Genomic DNA, 14,656 nt, shown 5'->3' with positions numbered 1-14,656 from the left:
AAATGTCTCTAAGAGATGAATTTGAAAAGCAGCTTTCACAGGTGCGTAAAGAGATGCAGACCTACACGGACCGTGCCCTGAAAGAATTGGAATGCAAAATGCAGATGGCGACTCTCAAAGAACATGAAGGGAAAAGTCACGACAAGAAACAGAAGCCTCCAGCAACGACCCTGTCCAGGAGAGGGCGGGCTCTGACTCGGACGATGACCACCATCATCCCCAAGACATGTGCGTCTATCATTGTCGGCCCACGTGCCAGATCAGAGACTCTAACGTCTTCAAAAGGGGAAAACTCTCGAATTCTGCCGACAGGATCTGTGATTTCGTCAACAGGGAGCAAATCTTACCAGAATCGCAAGCCCCTCCCACCCGCTTGCCCTCCGTGGCACCAGAGCAAGACCATCAGGCCAAAACCTAAAGTAGGAGAAGGACTGGATAGCAGTCCATGGAAATAATAAGAAACAAACTACTGAAATAATGACCTGTTAATGTTATTGCATGCAAGTGTAACTATCTGCTTTGTGATCTAATATCAAGATCTACATTATTTTGTTAGCACTGGTAATGTCGTGCATGAAAAATCAATAAAAATCTACTAATTACATAAATGTGTTCCATTTTGTAATTCAGTTGATGAATTTTGGCGGATTAATTTGCATGAACAAAGTACAGTAATGCACTTAGGTGAGGGTTTTTTTTCATAGCGAATAAGTATTAGAAAGATGACGACCAATTTTTTATTTCAATACTTAATTGGACAATTAGAGGTTAAATGGTTTGGACATTCTGAAGTGTTTCTGAGAATAGCAAAGCCCATGGCAACAGATCTATTTGAGACAGATCTATCTTTTTGCAGTCGCTTAAAAATGTAAAAAGAAAAGAGAAAATAGAAAATGTGTCCAAGTGTGGAAATTTGCACACTGTTAATAATTGATTAATTCAGCCTTTTCCCAACAGCCCCGGGCAGATATTAATAACAAAAATATGGTAGCTTTTACAAGGCGCTGAAATTTAAATGAAGGATTAGGATAAGTTTAGATGAAGCTGGAGCAGCTGACTGTGGGTAAACATCTGACTACACTTTGGTATCAATAGACAAACTATCATTCACACTGATTGTCATTGAGATGGAATCAGTCCAATATAATATGAAAATAGGTTGTGTGAACCACTACATCAATGTTTCCCAATTTTAAAATACTGCGGGACAGTGGTTGGGAATCACTGTGCTAAATGACCCAACTGTAAACATATCAAACAAATGAAACAAAACATTCAAGGGTCATTCAAGATGTTAAGTATCTGGGAGTTGTGCTGGATTCACAATTATCTTTTAAGCAGCATGTTAAAAACCAGTGAATTAAATCAAATATAACATAAAATTTCATATATATATAAAATAATTTAACAACGAACTTCGCACAATTGTATTTTAATTCCATGATTGTGCCACATTTAAATTACTGTATCACAAGCTGAACACTGACAAAAAATTCACACTAAAACTGGTGGAAGTTATTTATAAAAAAGCATTAAAAGGCCCATCATGTATCACCATTCCAGAATACTAGGGAAATACAATCTCCTCAATAAGGAACAATTTATTAAGTATGCTAATTCAGTTCTTGTATATAACATTCCTAATGACCTAGCACCACCTACTCTCAAAAACTTTGTAAAGAGGAAGGCCAACAGGTCTATAAGTGGGCCCCTGAAGAGTACACCTTGCCAAGGCTCTTACAGTTAAAAAAAAATGGAGACCTGCAACCAGTCCTGCAAATGGACTACTTTTAGGGTCATTTCAGGGGCATGTCCCGAGTCAACATTTTATTGGAATCTCTCAAAAAGTGTGACAACAATCACTTTCTCTAACAACGGTGAGGTTTTACTTTCCCAGTGTGACGTGATTACCACTGACCTAACTCCCACTAATGGTGTAAAGCCTGTCCACATCTATCCAAATATGCTGTGACAAACAACATAAGGATTTGCCTCATGCCTCAAGTATATTACGCAAAAACAATACCATGTTTTCTTTAAGGTAAATTTATAGGTCACAGTTTTTTACCGTAAAATATACGTTTATTGTTTTTATGGTGTATTACCGTACTTTAAACGGAAAATGGTACCACAGTTTTTTTTAGGTAAAAGTCTAGCTACTAGCTGCCAGTTTTTTTTTACCGTATAATATACGATTGTTGTTTTTACAGGCCCTAAATCCAGGCGTCCTACCATTTTAAACAATTTTAGACCAAAAGCCCTTTACGTCACTGCCAATAAAACCCCTTGACTGGTGCAATCAGAACTTTTAAAAAACATTAAGTATGATCCAATGCAGTTTGCTTGGCCTAAGAGAGGAGTGGAGGACACTACACTCCCTCTGCTTAATTTGCTTTTTAAACACCTGGAGGGAAATGGGTGTGATGCCTGGCTTTTATTCATTGACTTTTCATCTGCTTTTATTATGATTCTACCTCACATTTTAAATCATCATTTTTAGGACACTTTAACTTAAGTAATAACCTTACGGGCTGGATTTTAAAGAAACAGAGCACACATATGTGTCAGAGCACTTTTAAAAATCTGACTGTTTTAAAGTGTGCAGAAGACACAGTAATTGTCAGTCTCCTTCAGGGCAATGAGAACAAACATTATTAATGACTTTATCAAATGGTGTGAAGGTTCATATCTACAAGTGAACAGTTCCAAAACCAAATATGATTATTGATTATAGAAAGCAGGCAGGAATTACATATGAGGGCTCCATTATTAAGGGACAAACCGTCAAATGTGTGCAATTTTATTGGGACCGTTATTGACAGTATTTAGAATTTTAAGGATAACTGTGATGCAGTATGCAAAAGGGGTCACCAGTGTCTTAACTGTTTAAAGGAAAATGTCCTTCTTTCATGTTGATGAAACCATGACGATTTTGCTTTATAGTGCTTTTATTGAATCGGCTTTATCTTTTTGTCTGGTGTCAAGGTTTGGAGTTCTGCCCCTGAAGGACGGAAACAGACTAAGCCCCAGCTGAGTTTGGAGTCCAGGCAGGTACAATGGAATGCCAACTCGATTACAGCAGAAGTCTCTCACCCTCTTTATGGTGAGTTCTAGCTCCTACCGTCTGGTTGGTGGCTTAGGGCAGTGGTTCTCAACCTTTTTTCAGTGATGTACCCCCTGTGAACATTTTTTTAATTGAAGTACCCCGTAATCAGAGCAAAGTATTTTTGGTTGAAAAAAAGAGATAAAGAAGTAAAATACAGCACTATGTCATCAGCTTCTGATTTATTAAATTGTAAAACAGCGCAAAATATTGCTCATTTGTAGTGGTCTTTCTTGAACTAATTGGAAAAAAAGATATAAAAATAACTAAAAACTTGTTGAAAAATAAACAAGTGATTCAATTATAAATAAAGATTTCTACACATAGAAGTAATCAACTTAAAGTGCCCTTTTTGGGGATTGTAATAGAGATCCATCTGGATTCATGAACTTCATTCTCAACATTTCTTCACAAAAAAAGAAATCTTTAACATCAATATTTATGGAACATGTCCACATGTCTCAGCTGCATTACTGCTACGCTTTAACCAAGCCTCCATTGTTTTCTACATGGATAGTTGATTGACAGTTGGTGCCGTGTGGCACCGCCTGGTAGGGTCAAACCATCATGGCATGGGGGAAACTCTGGCTTTATGGTAATGAATGGAATAGCCTACTTGATTATATGTTCAGATTATGAACTTACATTCATATTTTGTCGAAGTATTATTCAATAAATATATTTATAAAGGATTTTTGAATTGTTGCTATTTTTAGAATATTAAAAAAAAATCTCACGTACCCCTTGGCATACCTTCAAGTACCCCCAGGGGTACACATACCCCCATTTGAGAACCACTGGCTTAGGGTACCAAGATGCAAAACATCTCAGGATAGGAACAGCTATTCTTTTAAACAAATTATAGCTATATTGCACATATTTATTTATTCATGCTCATTTTATCTTACTGTTTTATCCTAATGTGACTTAATTTCTTATTTTCCCGGTCCTAGTCCCAGGCAGCCTGTTGAGTACTTTGTTATGTTGTGATTTGTTTCGTTTTAATACTTTAAAAAAATGTATTGTTTTAATGTATAGATATCTTTCTCCACAACAAATCTACCTTTGGGTACAAATAAAGTCACCTTGAGCCTTGAACCTCACAGATTATTACCGTGGAGCCAAAAACGGTACCACAATTGTTGTTTTTAAGGTAAAATGGTGACTAAGCTGACAGTTAGTTTTTTTACTATAAAATATATGTTTGTTATTTTTACGGCGTTTTACTGTTAATGGAAAAATGGCACCACAGTTTTTTAAGGTAACATTATTATACTGAGCTGCCTTTTTTTTTTTACTGTAAAATATACAGTTTTTATGGTATATTGCTGTGAATTCTTCCAATTTTGGTAATTAGTGAAGTGAATTATATCTATTTAGCGCTTTTTCTCTAGTGACTCAAAGTGCTTATCTACATTTAAGCAACATTTGGGCAGCGTGGCTCGGTTGGTGCCAGCAACTTGAGGGTTCCAGGTTCGATCCCCGCTTCCGCCATCCTTGTCACTGCCGTTGTGTCCTTGGGCAAGACACTTTACCCACCTGCTCTCAGTGCCACCCACACAGGTTTAAATGCAGCTTAAATATGTAGATAATGGGTTTCATTATGTAAAGCGCTTTGAGTCTCGAGAGAAAAGCGCTATATAAATATATACAGATATTTAAATCTTTATTTTTTATTTTGAAAATGTTTGGAATGGATTGATAATATTTGTTATATTATTGTAAAGCATTAAAATTGCAAGATATGCAACTGCATGCGCTACATGTATTTTTTTTCAAAATTGAAAGAAGGAATACATTTAGGAAGAATAGATTAAGTACTTTATTGGCGCACATAATTTCCATGATGTGCCAGGCCAGATCTGACACCTGTTCATTAGGCAATAAAAGGTCATTATATGAAAAAAAAAAAAAAAGAAAAAAAAAAAGGTTTAAGTCATAGCTGTAGGGAAGAAGTCTCTGTTTACTGACTCAGTTATCTATCCTAAATTGTAACCTGCAATTGAGTATTCTATTATTTATCAATGACAATTTTCTTTTTGGTCTGAAATTCATTTTCCCAATGTTGATGTAGTTCTACTGTCTTGCCAACAGAGGGCAGCAAACCATTGGCAGTGGTATGTCCATTCACTGAAAGTAGACCTTCACCTTTTTCCACAGTTAAACATGAGATGGATGGACTCTGCTTTCTTTTTTTTTCTTGTTAAACAATACCATTACTTTCAACCTGCAACATTCTTCGGTGTAAATGTTCCTCACTATCCCCAAATATATTGTATAAGACCCTTAATATGACATTTGAATCACAACATGTATCTGCCAATGCATGAGGGGGTCATAATACATCCCTTTAAGGCTCAGCTTGTGCTGCAAAATTAATCCAGCTTTATTAACCTCTGGTGATTTAGCATGGAGACCTGAGCACCTGAGTGCACCAGCCAGCAGCTGAACTGGCTCCAGGGCCAGCTATAGTGACAGATGCTGCATTTAGGCCTGGAGCAGGAGAGGCTCACAATGGGCTGGATAGAGAAGCGCGTGAAGAGGATCTTTGTGTCCTAAGGGCTGATGAGCCCCGAGAGCAACCGTATCCGGAAGGGATGCAAGGGCAGCACATTCAGGTCTGGCCAAGCCGTCGCTGTCTTCGGAAGCAGCATCTCTGGCCTAAATGATAACCAGGAGCTTTGCTCATTACCATGCAGCACCTCTCTGGCCTCTCCTTCATACAGATGGCGGAACATTTGGCCTAAACAATATAATTACAACATTATGCATTTATTATGATATTATGATTCTGTTATGTGCAATCACATGTGCCTCGGTTTTCGTTTCAAAAAGTCCGAAACATAGCTGTTATCCCCACCAAAAATAATGTAAATCTGATTAATTTGTTCGACACACAAAATTATAAACACAAAACATATTTTCTAGAGAATAATTATAGATTTGCATGCAGAAAATACAAAATACATATAAACCACAATTGAACATTTTAGTTAAGTTCACCAATTTATATCGAACACAACGAACCATCTACGCCAGGAATCTCAAACTGTAGTACGTGTACTACTAGTGGTACGTGGGCGCCATTGAGTGGTACGCCAAAGATTTGAGTCATTATTTAAGCACAATGTTTTATTATCTTATATTCAAACACAGTGTTACTGTTCAAACTATGTAATGTTACAGTGGCCAAACATATAAAATACACTTGTTAAATACAATTTCTGCCTTTGTTTTTAATTAATACTTTGGTCTACTACGCAACTGGGTTTTAATCTTGGTCATTATGATGATACTTGGAGAGCCAAGTGTTTTTGAGGTGGTAATTGGTAAAAAAAAAAAATAATTTGAGACCCACTGATCTACACAATCAGGAGAGGAAAGGGGAGAGCCAAGGGAACGCCACATTCGTATTTTGCTGCAAGTTATTTTTTTGAAATTAATAGTGTTTCTCACCCTCTTTATCCAAGTGATGCCACTCGCAACTTTCTTTGGCCCTGTGGTGGAATGTTTTGCTGTCACGCTCAGTAAAAGGAGCACAGAAAGTGAGCCACCAACATATGGGATTGTTCATTTAGGGCACACGGTTGCAGGCAAATGTTTGGCCGTACAAAATATGGTACATCCATCCATTTTCTACCGCTTGTCCCTTTTTTTGGGGGGTCGCGGGGGGTGCTGGAGCCTATCGCAGCTGCATTCGGGTGGAAGGCGGGGTTCACCCTGGACAAGTCGCCACCTCATCGCAGGGCCAACACAGATAGACAGACAACATTCACACTCACATTTACATATACAAAAAACAAATTGGCATGTCTTACTGTATATTTGTTTATCTTTTAAAAAAAACCAAGACAGTCTAGTTAGACTCTAGTCCAGATGTATCCAACTCAAAGCCCGGGGGACATTGTATGTGGGCCGCAAACGCCTTGAAATATTACTGTATGTGAAAGTATGTTTGTAAATATTTATATAGCGCTTTTCTCCAGAAACTCAAAGTGCTTTACATATTGAAATCAAATTTTTTAAAAGCTACATTTAAACCAGTGTGGGTGACACTGGGAGCAGGTGGGTAAAGTGTCCTTCCCAAGCAGTGACTAGGATGGCGGAATCGGGAATCGAACCTGGAACCCCTGGGTCGCTGGCATGGCCACTCTACCAACCGAGCCACGTTGCCGCATTTGCGCAAATAAAGTACTTAATCTATTCTTACTAAACGTATTACCAGTTTGACGGGAAAAAATACATGTATTGCATGCAATTGCATTCCTTTCCAACTTTAACATTATCGAATAATGCAACATATACATTGCAAACAATATATAGTTAAAAAAAGTATATATATATATATATATATATATATATATATATATATATATATATATATATATATATATATATATATATATATATATATATATATATATATATATATATATATATATATATATATATATATCTGCTTGACTTATGATTTCAAAGCAAGTTATCCATCAAATTGTACGCTGTAAAAATTACTAGATTTTATGGTCAAGTTTGGCAGAGGTTTTTACAGCATATAACTGTAAATGGAAAAACAGAACCACTGTTTTTTTACGGTACAATTCTGGCAACTGATTGTCAAGACTACATTGTCCCTAGTGTGTGATTGTGAGTGTGAATGTTGTCTGTCTATATGTGTTGGCCCTGCGATGAGGTGGCGACTTGTTCAGGGTGTACCCCGCCTTCCGCCCGAATGCAGCTAGGATAAGCTCCAGCACCCCCCGCATCCCAGAGAGGGACAAGCGGTAGGAAATGGATGGATGGATGCAATTCTGGCAACTGAGCTGCCAGTTTTTTTACCTACTCAGTGGCCTAGTGGTTAGAGTGTCCGCCCTGAGATCGGTAGGTTGTGAGTTCAAACCCCGGCCGAGTCATACCAAAGACTATAAAAATGGGACCTATTACCTCCTTGCTTGGCACTCAGTATCAAGGGTTGGAATTGGGGGTTAAATCACAAAAAATTATTCCCGGGCGCGGCACCGCTGCTGCCCACTTCTCCCCTCACCTCCCAAGGGGTGATAAAGGGTGATGGGTCAAATGCAGAGGACAAATTTCACCACACCTAGTGTGTGTGACAATCATTGGTACTTTAACTTTAATAACAAAAATAATGGTGCTGTTTTTTTCATTTACAGTGATACACTGTAAAACCAACACACTTAGATTTTACAGTAAAAAAAACTGGCAGCTCAGTTGTCAGACATTTAAAAACATACATATAAAAACAGTGATGCTTTGTATCCATTTACAGTAATATGCTGTAAACAACAATTTTTACCGTAAAATTCAAGTGAATGAGCAAAATCTACAGATTTTTACAATGTAAAACATTTGTGTAAAAATATAATTAGTGACATTTTTGTACATTTAGATTTATATATATATTCAGTTTTAGAAGCGTCCCTCTGAGTGCAGCCATAACTATGATGTGGCCCTCAATACACCCCGGTTCGAGTCCACCAGCTCATAGTAGATTCTTCTTCTACTCCAAGGAATCTGGTGTAATCTTTTACTGTAATATTTCCATCCATGCCTAATGTTCCCACCTAAAGTTGCTAAGTCTCATCCAAGATGATGAATCTTTTAGGAAGAAAATTCAAAAATCAGAACAACCAACCAACCAACCAACCAACCAACCAACCAACCGTTTGTAGCCCTTCTTGAGTTGTCAAGTTCTAACAAATGATCCTAGTGGGTGGGGGATATTCCAAACTGTATATTTAGTTACGTATTTGTCATACATTACGTTGGTCTAATGTAGAGCCGGGTGGAGTGATACTTACCCTGAATGACAATGATAGGAGGGGACGACTTAGATTATTTAGTCTGAATTCCTGCTCACAAAAAGCTAACTTACCATTAAAACTGATGCTAATGCTTCACTTTCCTCGGCTTTTCTGGAAACCTAAACAGTTTTCATGGGCGTGTTGATTTCTGGGATCCTTGAGTAGATATGCAAGCAATTTGCGGCCATCGAATGGGAAGAAGGGAGGTGGTTTGTGTATTGGTGCACCCGTGGGAAGACTGTTTTTTAAGGCACATTTAGACGTGTACCGTAACCCTGTTATTGAAGCCATTTGGCTTTGGTTTCAAAGATGTCAAGGATAGCAGTCAGCGCTATTAATTGATACAATCAACATAAGGGAAAGATGTGTGTAGATAAATGATGGTGCTTTTAAGGTCAACAGGCAAGCTTTGCAAAATGATGGGAATATGCACATGCCTTACATACTGTACAGTACAGTACAGCCAACTGTTCAACACAAATTGGCATCACTAAGAGTCTGATCTACTAAAATCCAAATACCATGTGCTAAACAGTGTGTTATCTATAAAATAGCGTGGATCACATCCGGAAAGTATTCACAGCGTTTCACTTTTTCCACATTTTGTTATGTTACAGCCTTATTCCAAAATGGAATACATTCATTTTGTCCATACAATTCTACAGACAATACCCCATAAAGACACAGTGAAAGTTTTTGTTTTTTTTCAAATTAAATTGCAAAAAATTTATAAATTCATTAAAAATAAAAAAATCTAAAATCACATGTTTGTAAGTATTTACAGCATTTGCTGAATACTTTGTTGATGTACCCTTGGCAGCAATTACAGCCTCAAGTCTTTTTGATGACGATCCGATCATTCTTCGTTGCAGCACCTCTCAAGCTCCATTAGGTTGGAGGAGAAGCTTTGGTTTTTATCCGGGATGCCTCAGCACATTGCTGTTTTCATCTTTCTCACTATCCTGTCCAGTCTCCTGCATCCCCACAGCATGATGCTGCCACCACCATGCCTCACTGTAGGGACGGTATTGGCCTGGTAATGAGTGGTGCCGGGTTTTCTCCAAACATGACGCCTGGCATTCACGCCAAACATTTCAATCTTTGTCTCATTAGACCAGATAATTTTGGTTCTCGTGCTCTGAGAGTCTTTTGATGCATTTTGGCAAACTTTCCTTAAAATTTGCTTCCGTCTGGCTACTTTACCATACAGGCCTGATTGGTGGTTTGCCCTTCTGTGAGGTTCTCCTCTCTCCACAGAGGAGTAGCTCTGACAAAGTGACCTGTGGGTTTTTGGTCAGCTCTCTGACTAGACTAAGATGAATGCAGCAATGTACAAAGACATCCTGGATGAAAACCAACGCTTCCCATTGAATCTTATGTAGTGCAGTAAATACTTTCAGGATGCACTGTATTAGTGGCCGTGTTGCATGCATCCATCCATCCATCCATTTTCTACCGCTTATTCCCTTCGGGATCGCGGGGGGGGGGGGGGGGGGGGGGCGCTGGAGCCTATCTCAGCTACAATCGGGCGGAAGGCGGGGTACATCCTGGACAAGTCGCCACCTCATCGCAGGTGTTGCATGCAATTTACTAATATTGCACGTGCAATTAATAACTGGGGCAGACCACCTTATTCGAAAAAAGTTTATGAGGTTTTTGCGTGTACTATGCAGCTTTACCACAAAGTCGAAGACACTCTGTCATTTAATGCAGTGGTCCCCAACCACCGGGCCGCGGCCCGGTACTGGTCCGTGGATCGATTGGTACCGGGCCGCACAAGAAATAAAAAATAATAAAATAAAAATTAAAAAAATGTTTTTTTTGTTTTTGTTTTTTTTATTAAATCAACATAAAAAACACAAGATACACTTACAATTAGTGCACCAACCCAAAAAACCTCCCTCCCCCATTTACACTCATTCACACTCATTCGCACAAAAGTGCTGTTTCTTTCTGTTATTAATATTTCTGGTTCCTACATTATATATCAATATAAATCAATACAGTCTGCAGGAATACAGTCCGTAAGCACACATGATTGTATTTTTAATGACAAAAAAAATAAATAAATACAATTTTATTTTTTAAGACATGTACCACTTTTTTTAGAAGCAGTCCTGCGGTGCATCCATGTGCTCATGGAGAGATGCTGCACTTAATGCGCTCAATACGCCAAAAAAATGCTTACTCTAAAATGTTTTTCATATAGAAAAAATATGTTAAAAATATATATTCTATGTGAAGAATGTTTGCCTATAAAAAAAAACACTATAGGACCCAAAATGAATTTGTTTTGATCAGCCCCTAACCTCATCCAGCAGCTGTACAATTATAAAAGGAAAATGCTGACTAGACAATGTTTAATTTTGTTTTCTGACGGTCCAAATAGCTAGACACACACCTAGGACGGAGGACGTCTGTCTCTGTAGTGCAATCACCACTTTTCTCACAGCCATGTATGCAACTGTAATAAAAATATAATACAAATAATTGTGTATTGATAAATACACATTCAATAGTAATAGTGGCAGATATATTTAAAACATATTGAAGCAGTACAGCATGTGAAGTATGCATGCATCTATAGAGTTATAGTTGTGCCTTAATTCTGAGGTGGCAAAGGCAGATTTTAAGCACAGAAAAATAGTATTTGCAAGCACATACATTATATTTTGAAGGGAAACAAACATTTAAACAATTGTATTTTTGCTTGAGTTACATTTGTCTCATAATATAATGAATGTGGTTGCAAAATATAGTTTTATGTGCTCAAAATGTGCCTTTTACCTCCAAATCCGGGCATAAATATAACTCCAAACTCCATATTTACCCGTTATCCACAGATAACGACTACCATTTGAAAACAGGCAGAGAATTCAGTCAATAAAGCATGTGTGCTTTTAAACATAAACATATACATATACATATTAGACCTATACATACGTTGAAACTGAGGAAAATTGCAATCATGGCCGCTTTAGGAAGAAGGGGCTTGGTTATGACTGATGGAAAATGTTATATTGCTAGGGTCTGCATCAGGATGGGAGTGCTTGTTTTGGTGGATCAGATGCTTATTGTCTAGACTGCCACTGTACCCCCTCTTTTCAGACCCCCTACCCAGACGCTTTATGTTATTAACTGTACATTGTGAGTCTTAATCCCTCGGACAGTTACTCATAACAAGCGTCAATCCCCTCGCTGAGCAGGAGCAGCCTCGATAATTCTCATCTGGCAAAACAACACCTCATGACAAACTGGTCTATTTTAACATCCTTTAAGATGGTCAAAACCAAATGGTAATAGTTTATTTTATTTGAGCATTCATAACAACTTCAAGGGTTTCATCAATCAACATGTCCGAAAAGGAGTAGAAAGAAGCAGAGCTCATTTAATCCTACCCCTTCTCTGAGTCACCACAATAACTAATCATTTGTTTACTTCCTGGGTTCAATATGTACTAGTTTACAATGATAGTAGAGTTAATAGTTTGTAGCATTTACAATAATATAAGTACATCAACAAATGAAAGACTAAGAGTTGACAGAAACGTTGTTCTGTAATAGATGAGTACAGAATGTGTGATATAACTTTAACATAATTAATGATACAAGAATGAAGATTAGATACACAAGTAACATTACCTTGAACAATGTATATACCTGAGCAATAAACATATACATATCATACATCATGTATTTTGGTAAAGTTTTATTTCGAGTCAAGGATGTTTTTGTCAAACTATGTCTTTGATTTATTCATTCATTATTATTATTTGTATTAGCTTCCATGTGTTCTGTCCTGAACAAAATGCGTCACATTGTCTGCAAATAGTATTAACTGTAAGTTAACATTATTAACTAGATCCACTCGACATCTGCGGTCCCCTCCAAGGTTTCTCGTTGTTCCCATTGGGTTGAGTTTTTTCTTGCCTTTATGTGGGATCTGAGCCGAGAATATCATTGTGGCTTGTGCAGCCCTTTGAGACACTTGTGATTAAGGGCTATATAAATAAACTTTGATTGATTGATTGACTTTGATTGATTGAAGTATTTTGTACCTTTACAATTGTTGTTTGTATAGACTCTAGAGATTGAACAATCTTGGTCTCAGTATAGGTCCCTATGGCACACCGCAAGAAAGATTTAGGACTGTATTTATCACTAATAATAAAAGCCAATATGATGGCTCCAGCCTGTGGAACAACCTGCCAAGGAGCCTCAGGACTCCAGAGGCCGTTGATATTCTTTTTTTTAAGAAAAAAAGGTTAGCTGCAAACCTTTTTAATCAGAATTGTTACTGAACATTTTAAACTCTTCTGAGGTTCTTAATTTGTATTCTGTAATTTTCAATTTTATTTATTGCTATTATTACTACTATTTTTCTCAGTATTTTATATTTGTATTTAATTCATCATCTGTATTTTATTTTCAAATATATTTTCAAATATTTTTTATAGTATTTTTTGAGATGGCATTACTTTGTTAGTTATTCTCCAGTGTGGATGCTTCAAAGGTGGCATTTTTTCCCCCAATCCATGTTTTGTTATTGTCAATAGTACTGTGTGTGCGTGCGTGCTTGCGTGGGTCTTCTTTTCTTCTTGTTTTTTTCTTACTGGCGTAAAGCACTTTGTGTTGTCACTTGCCTGTGAATGAAAAGTGCTGTATAAATATAGTTTGATTGATGATAAACTGGAAAATGAATGATTTTCCATCAAGAAAGTGATTTCACTGAATAGTGAGTAAAATGGTAAAAATAAAGGGTTTAATGAAACTTAACACTATATAAACTAAATTTCAACTGTTTACTCAGTAAGTAGTTGTGTGCAAATGTGTATTTTGTGCGTGTGTGTGTGTGCATGTGTGTGTGTGTTCTGACAACAGGTGGATGGACGCTACTGAGAAAGTCGGGTTAGTGTTGACAGCATGCGGAATGTATCAGATCTTGGTGTCCATATGCATATTAACACACACACACACACACACACACACACACACACACACACACACACACACACACACACACACACACACACACACACACACACACACACACACACACACACACACACACACACACACACACACACACACACACACTGTGCATTTGGCACTGCTTGGGTGGGATAGACCAGCAGGGAGATGTGAGAGGCAAACACTTGTGTTTTGGTGACACTGTTCACAAGGCCCATTTGGGCTGCGACAGCTCCCATGACGGCAACAGGAGCAAGCACCTGTGTGTGTTTGTTCAGTCCAGCTCTCACAAACTGACCTCCGCCTCCTCTGCTGCGCTTCAAAAAACTATTAACAAGGCATTAGCTGCACCGCTGCTGGCGCAAATGTGAAGTGTTCATCACATGACTTCCATAACAGCAACATTGCTTCATACACATTCTCCCGGCTCAAGCTAAAGCAAACTTTCTAGACACATGAAAATGTGACAGGCAGCAAGTTTGTATTCATACAGTGCATTCGAAAAGTATTCACAGTGTTTTACTTTTTCACATTTTGTTATGTTACAGCCCTGTTCCAAAATGGAATACATTCCTTTTTGTCCTCAAACCTCTATAGACAATACCTCCTAATGACAATGTCAACATTATTTTTTAATTTACTAAGTTTATTAAAAATTTAAAAATCACTTGTACATAAATATTCAAAACATTTGCTCAATACTTTGTTGAATCACCTTTGGCAGAAATTTCATGCTCAATGTGACGATCGGGTTGCAT

The 14,656-nt window shown here is 37.7% G+C and overlaps 1 protein-coding gene across 5 annotated transcripts in view; it reads left to right on the top strand.

Moving 5' to 3' along the window:
* LOC133652415 (histone-lysine N-methyltransferase SETD1B-A-like) overlaps positions 1-14,656 on the top strand; it is an 89,339-nt gene that overhangs the window by 32,593 nt on the left and 42,090 nt on the right. For all 5 annotated transcript variants that reach the window (XM_062051149.1, XM_062051154.1, XM_062051153.1 and 2 more), the window contains exon 20: positions 2,986-3,103. The gene's annotated coding sequence lies outside the window, so the exon portion shown is untranslated. The remainder of the gene's footprint in view (positions 1-2,985; positions 3,104-14,656) is intronic.

The sequence above is a fragment of the Entelurus aequoreus genome, linkage group LG06, assembly GCF_033978785.1.
Source record: "Entelurus aequoreus isolate RoL-2023_Sb linkage group LG06, RoL_Eaeq_v1.1, whole genome shotgun sequence".
Lineage (NCBI taxonomy): Eukaryota > Metazoa > Chordata > Actinopteri > Syngnathiformes > Syngnathidae > Entelurus > Entelurus aequoreus.
Note: the sequence above shows the minus strand (reverse complement) of the source record. Positions and strands in the feature narration are given on the sequence as shown.